Source organism: Trichosurus vulpecula, chromosome 5 (genome assembly GCF_011100635.1).
Source record: "Trichosurus vulpecula isolate mTriVul1 chromosome 5, mTriVul1.pri, whole genome shotgun sequence".
NCBI classification, from domain to species: domain Eukaryota; kingdom Metazoa; phylum Chordata; class Mammalia; order Diprotodontia; family Phalangeridae; genus Trichosurus; species Trichosurus vulpecula.
The window spans coordinates 243,834,644-243,842,519 of NC_050577.1; positions in this window are offsets into that span (position 1 = coordinate 243,834,644).

Here is a 7,876-nt window from a genome sequence, read left to right on the forward strand (position 1 = left end):
CTAAATCATATACTCAAGACCTCATTTTAATATAGCCCACCTCCCAGTGTATTGACCAATCAGAGTTGATTGGCACCCCTTGGAAACACCTACTCTTCAAAGGGCATATGACCCTGTACCCTCAAATCCCAAATTGAGCCAGTTCTGGACTGGCCCCCTTGGGGGGGGAGGGGCTTATCTCTGAGCTGTAATGTAGGTTAAGTCAGCTTGAGAGAAATGAAAACATGGACAACAGACATACCCTAATTTAATTTGTCTCCTTTTTAGAACAGATTCTGTTTTAAATTGGTGTCCAACACTATTTCTCTAGTTGAATGTAAAGTTCTTGAAGGTGGGGGGGGGTCTATGTAGCCTTTTCTTTCTTTTTTGTTTGTTCATTTTTTAAAAACATTTTATTTGTTGTGATTCTTCCTTCTCACCTTGCAATTTCAATACTGCTTCACTCTTCAAAATTAAAACACAAGAAAAAACAAAAGAGATTATAAAAATGCATAGTGAGTAAAAATACATTTTTATATTGGGCACCTCCTCCCCAAAATGTTTTAATCTGCATTCTGAATCCTCCTCTCTCTCAGAAGGTCAGTAGCACATTTCCTCATTAGTCTTCTGGAATCCTGTTTGGTCATTACACTGATAAAAGTTCAGATCAATAATATTCCTTCACATTTACATACAATAGTTTGTTTATCCATTCCCTAATATATGGCCACCCTATTCACATTCCCATTTTCTCAAACCTCAAAAAAAGCCATAAATATTTTTATATAAGCTTAGAGTTTATTTTCTTTAAGACTAATACTCTACATACCATCCTCCCCTTTCCACTTCTCCCTTTCACCTCCTATTTCCTGGTTGAGTAAAATATATTTCTCTACCAAGGAGTGTGTGCATATTCTAGCTTGTTTTGACTGGTTCAGCTAAAAATTAAATTCAAGCCACTTCCTTCCTCAGACCCCTTCTTTCTTGTTTGTATAAATTTCTTCTTCAGCATGCTAATTATATGAGATAATTTTCTCTAACCTTACATTCTCACCCCTCCCTGAGATGAATTCCTCTTCCTTTCTCTTTCCATGATTTTCTTAAGATCAACACATAACAAAATCACTCCCAGGCCTTTCCTAATTGGACTTCCTGTATAAACCATGAGAATGATAGGGTTAATCTCCCCATATTTTTTTTAGGTAAGCAATTTATCCTTTTTTAGTATTTTATCATTATTCATTCATGTTTACATTTTTATGTTGCTCTTCATTCCTATGTTTTAACTTCGAAGTTTCTCTGTAGCTCTGATCTTCAAGTTATTTTGGAAGTCCTATATTTTATTAAAGGTCCATTCTGCCTGCCCCCTCCCCACCCACAAGATCATATTTACTTTCTCTGAGTAAGTTATCCTTGGCTGTCAGCCCATCTCCTTTACCTTTTAGAATTATCACATTTCAAGTTCTGTATTCCTTTGTATGTGGTGCTTGAATTTTTTTTTTCTTTCTGGATGCTTAATTTATTTATTTTTTTGACCTGTAAGTTCAGAATTTTGTCTATGGTCTCCCCAGGAGTTTTCATTTGGGGCCTCTTTCGGAAGGTATTATTGTTCAGTCATTTCATTCATGTCTACCTCTTCATGATGTCAAATAGAGTTTGCATGGCAAAGATATTGGAGTGGTTTGCCATTCCTTCTCCAGCTCTTTTTACAGATAAGGAAACTGCAGCAAACAGGATCAAGTGATTTGCCCAGTGTCACATAGCTAACAAATGCCTGAGGCCAGAGAAGATGGCCTCATCTTCTCAACTCAAGAAGATGAGTCTTTCTTAATCCAGGACCAGAACTCTATTAATTGCTCCTGATAGCTGCCTTCAAGAGGTGACCAGTGAATTTTTTTTTTCTTTTTAAACTTTGCTATCTTGTTCTAAGAGTTCCGCACAACTTTCTTTTAATGTTTCTTGAAACAGAATATTTAGACTCCTTTTATTTTGGTCCTGGTCTTCAGATAGTCCAAGTCATTCTTTTTTTTTCTCCTTCAACTGTTTTCCAGATAAATTATCTTTCCTATGAAATACCTTATGATTAATTCTATTTCCAGTCTTTTAATTTTCTTTTTAATATTTTATGTTGCTCTATGGAGTTGTTGGATTCTTTCTGGCACATTCTAATATTTAGGGAGGTTGTTCTTTAGGTAAGAATTTGTAATTTTTCAGCCCTTTCCAATTCTGTCATAACTCTTTCATTTTGTTTTCCATTTTGCCCCCAACTTCTCTCATTCCTTTTATGAAAACAAAAACAAACAAACAAAAAGCTTTTGTAAACTCTTGCCCCATCTCTACCAGGAACTCTATTTGAGTTCATTCTCAAGTTGTGTCTTTCTCTGAGGTACTCATTCATTGTAGATATTTAGTCATTCTTTCCTTCGGTGTTTGTGTCTTGAGCATCCCTTCCACCATAATAATTGATTTTGGTGAATCTGTTTTGTTTTGTTTCCCATTTTTCCAGCCTACTTTCTGATTTCTGACTTTATGTTAGATTTGGGTCCTGTAACAATTATGGAAAGAAGATCTAGACTAGTCCTGTTCCTGCTTTCTTGGGATCCTGAGTGCTGTATAGTCACAATCTTTTTCCTGTAACTCTCATACCCTGGTCTGAACTCTGCAATTGCCTGACCTGCCTTTGGGACTGTGAAAGAGTAAATTACGTTTAGACTCTGTCCCTATCCACCTTCTGGAAAGCTCTGTTAGTTCATAGTGGTAGAATTGTAGGTTGCTTTGTTTGTTTGCTTGCTTCTTTGTTTGGTTTTCCCCTTGGAATTTTGTTCTGGTTATTACTCTTCAGGCTCAGCACTGTATGCTAGAAGTGAAACTTTGATCTGAATCTGGAATCTGAGACAAATTACTGCAGTTTTTGGCTTCTGAACTTCCTCTTTTCTCTGTATAATGCCCAGGACCTATCTCCCAGGCATGCTACAGGAATCTTTCTCCTTCTGATCTGTATCCGTGACCAAGACTTTCAGTGAAAAAGCTCAAGGTTTGCACCTGTCCCTGTTTCATCTGATGTCCCCATTAGTCTAGTGGATCCTTGGTTCTGAGGCAACTTCTTGCCCTTATGTATAGCTTTTGTCTAGGTCCTGCAGTGCTTCTGTTGTGCTCCTGCCTCCACTGAGTCCAAAACATTCACAAACCCCTCAGTAGTGGAAACTGTATCAAGCTGAGATGAACAAAATCTCACCATGACTTTTTTCTCTTCTGAATTTCCCCATCATGATTTTGTCTGGTGCATTGCCTAGATCTCTTTGGATGATTTTGTAGTAGGGGGTTACCACATGGCTTCTACTCTATCATCTTGGTTCTACCCACTTTTTTGTATTTGCATCTCAAATGACTAACACAATATTGTGTACATAGCGGGTATTTATTGACTGACTGTATAGATGGGACCATAGAGAGCGGTTGTTATGTTTTACATAGATAAAACAGTACAAATTCTTCCTGCTAACTTGGAGAGATATTGTCAAACTCCTCTTCAGTAGCTCGTAAAACCAAAATTGGATCTGAAATACAATGAGTTCTATTCCATACTTAAATGAGAATGGACCAGAAATTTAACAATTGTAACAAATAGAAGAAAGCTAATGAAATTAATCTATTCCTTGTAAATTAATTGTTATTTGTATCTGATTATAATAGCTTCTTGAGTTAAATGTACTGTGCGAGCTAACAAGGGAAGCAACTTTGCGCAGTAGAAAATATATATATCCCCAAACAGGAAGAATTTTAGGTGAATAAACTTATTGAGGGTAACAGAAAATAATACCAATGACAGAGACTGTGGTTCCCCCACCCCCTAAATTGTTGAACCCTCAGGGTAGTACTTAGGCAATTCCTACTCCTTTTTATAATTACAGAAACTGTATATTATTGTTGTTGATATTTGTTTGTTGTTAGCATTACGATTTCTATTAATTTTGAGACTGTTATCTTCCTATCCCCCTGAGAGGGGATGACTAGGGTCATCTTTTCTAGTAGGTGGGATGCATACAAAGAGAGAAACTGCTCTCTTTGTCAATAGCTAAGTGATTGTACTAGAGGTACCTACTATTCAACTACATGTAAACATACGTACGTATATACACATACATACATATATACATACACACATATATATGCATACACACACATATACAATAAGCACCTTTTTTTAAATGAGAACAACATTTTGGATACACTTCATGTAGTTGCATCACACAACTTATAAAACATAATATAATTCAAATAGTAATTAATAATGAGGAATAAATGTTATCCTTATAATACTTAACCATCATGAATATTTATCTTTGGAAGTGAAAAAATATCTTCTTGAGGAATAGAGATGACTCCAAATGTACACTAGAATAATTTCTGTGGGGCAGAGCCAAGATGGGTGCTAGAAAGCAGGCACTCACTTAAGCTCTCCTCCAGGTCCCTCCAAACAGATGTAAAAAAATGACTCTGAACAAATTCTAGAGCTGCAGAACCCATTCAATAGCAGAGGGAAGCAGGGCTCCAGCCCAGGGCAGCCTGGATTGTCACTCGGAAGGGACCATTGCACAGTGCTGGGAGTGGTGCTTAGCCCAACATGGGGCACCAGGACCAACCAGACCAGGAGCCAGGCAGAACAGGCCATAGCACCATGAATCAGTGAGCTGTGGCAGTCACCAGACCTCTCAACCCACAAACACCAAAGACAATAGAGCAGGTTAGTGAAAAACCACTGGAATGGAGGGAGAGGAGTACGCAGTCAGCCCCAGCCCCAGGAGCTGTGGAGGTGGTGCAGTGCTGCAGCTGCTTCCAGAGTTCCAGCTGCAGAACCTGCTCTGCCCTGCTTGGATCTGTGTTGTGGTCCTGGTTGGCAGTTCTTGGGGGAGGATGAGTGCTGGCTTGGCAGAGCTTGCTGTATAGAAGTAGCTCTGAAAACAGCAGTGCAGCCCCTAAAGCTTGGGACAAAGAACTGTCTACTCTACAAGTAGTCACACCCTGACAAAAAGTTCCAAGGTCAAGTAGTAGGCTGGAAAACATGGCCAGGCAGTGAAAAAGGATGCAGACTCAGACTCTAGAATCTTTTTTTGATGACAAAGAAGATCAAAACATACAGCCAGAAGAAGTCAACAAAGTCAAAGAGCCTACGTGAAAAGGCTCCAACAAAAAAAAAAAAAAAAAACAGAACCGGTCTCAGGCCATGGAAGAGCTCAAAAAGGATTTGGAAAAGCAAGTAGGAGAAGTAGAGGAAAAATTAGGAAGTGAAATGAGAGTGATGCAAGAAAACTATGAAAAACAAGTCCATGACTTGCTAAAGGAGACCCAAAAAATACTGAAGAAAATAACACTTTAAAAATAGACTAACCAAAATGTCAAAAGAGCTCCAAAAAGCCAATGAGGAGAAGAATGCCTTGAAAGGCAGAACTAGCCAAATGGAAATGGAGGTCCAAAAGACCACTGAACAAAATACTACCTTAAAAATTCGATTGGAGCAAGTGGAAGCTAATGACTTTATGAGAAATCAAGATATTATAAATCAGAAACAAAGGAATGAAAAATGGAAGACAATGAGAAATATCTCACTGGAAAAACCACTGACCTGGAAAATAAATCCAGGAGAGATCATTAAAAATTTATTGGACTACCTGAAAGCCATAATCCAAAAAAGAGCCTAGACATCATCTTTCAAGAAATTATCAGGGAGAACTGCCCTGATATTCTACAACCAGAGGGAAAAATAGAAGTTGAAAGCATCCCCCTGATAGACTCTTGAAAAAGACCCCAAAAAGAAAACTCCTAAGAATATTGTCACCAAATTCCAGAGTTCCCAGGTCAAGGAGAAAATACTGCAAGCAGCCAGAAAGAAACAATTTGAGTATTGTGGAAACACAATCAGGATAATACAAGATCTAATAGCTTCTACATTAAGGGATTGAAGAGCTTAGAATATCACATTCCAAAGGTCACCTACCCAGCAAAATTGAGTATAATGCTCCAAGGCAAAATATGGATTTTCAATAAAATAGATGACTTTCAAGTTTTCTACAAGAAATATCAGAGCTGAATAGAAAATTTGACTTTAAATACAAGAATCAAGAGAAGCATGAAAAGGTAAACAAGAAAGAGAAATCATAAGGGATTTATTAAAGTTGAACTGTTTTGTTTACATTCCTACATGAAAAGATGATGTGTGTAATTCACGTGACCCTTCTCAGCATTAGGTAGTTGAAGGCTATATATATATATATATATATATATATATATATATATATATATATATTTACATTTATATATGTACAGAGAGAGAGACAGAAAGAGGGGATAGGGTGAGTTGAATATGAAGGGATGATATCTAAAAAATAAAATGAAATTAAGGGGTGGGAGAGGAATATATTGAGAGAAGGAGAAAGAGAGAGATAGAATGGAGTAAATTATCTCACATAAAAGTGGCAAGAAAAAGCAGTTCTGCTGGAAGAGAAGAGGGGGCAGGTGAGGGGGAATAAGTGAATCTTCCTCTCATCGTACTTGACTTGAGGAGGGAATAACATATATTCTCAATTGGATATCTTACCCCACAGGAAAGAAGGAGGAAGGACATAAAAAGGGAGGAAGACAGAAGGGAGGGCAGATAGGGGGAGGAGGTAATGAAAAGCAAACACTTTTGAAAAGAGACAGAGTCAAGGGAGAAAATGGAATAAAGGGGGACAGGATAGGATGGAGGTAAATATAGTTAGTCTTTCACAAAATGAGTGTTATGGAAATGTTTTGCATAATGATACATGTGTGGCCTGTGTTGAACTGCTTGCCTTCTTAGGGAGGTTGGGTGGGAATGGAAGAAGGCAAAGAATTTGGAACTCAAAGTTTTAAAAGCAGATGCTCCACAAAAAGTTGATTTTGCATGCAACTGGGAAATAAAATATACAGGCAATGGGGCATAGAAATCTATCTTGCCCTACAAGAAAGTAAGGGGAAAGGGGATGGGGGAGGGGAGCGGGGCGACAGAAGAGAGGGCTGACTGCTGAATGGGGCAAGCAGAATATAGCCCCTCTTGGAGTGGGGGGGGAGAGTAGAAATGGGGAGAAAATTTGTAACTCAAAATCTTGTGGAATTCAATGCTGAAAACTAAAAAAAAATAAATGATAAAATACAAAATTAAAAAAAAAAAGAATAATTTCTGTTTTACAAGCTACTGCTTTGCTTAGATGAAAATATTGAACAAGACCACTGATTTGGAACAGAAATCATAGACAAAGAGAGTAAAGCACTGGAAAATCAAGTTTGCTAAGTGATTAATTCTATTTCTGTTTATTTCAAAACATTTAATTTCAAAATTTTTAAAGGATATAAAATAGCTATGAAAAAGAAATGAAAAGGAAATTAGAGTCACAGAAGACCAAAATATTTCATGAATATATTTTCAACTTCTGCTACTGGGAATTAGAGAAAATATGTAGTTAATTATAGATTTAAAAATATGTCTCATTTCTATTATTCAATTTTTGTTTAAGAGTTTGGGGAAAATAAAAAGAGAAGCTCCAAATATGAAAGAAACTCCCAAGGACATTTATGAATGAAAAATAAAACACTCATGTTGCAAAGGTTTGAAGCATTTGGGATTTCTCAGAGAATCGACATGTTTCTTCATTCATTTCATTCAAATTGCAATGGATACCATAGTTAAAAATGAAATCCCTTATAAACAGAGGATTAAACCTTAGACAGGCCAGGTGGTTTCTTATAACAAAAAAGTTAAGGATGAGGAAAATTAAGAGAGAAAGCATTTTTCCTGTTTAGAGTGATAAAAACTAAACAAATCAGTGATGAGATATTAATATGATTATATGTGTGTGTGCATAATCCCTATAAATTCCTA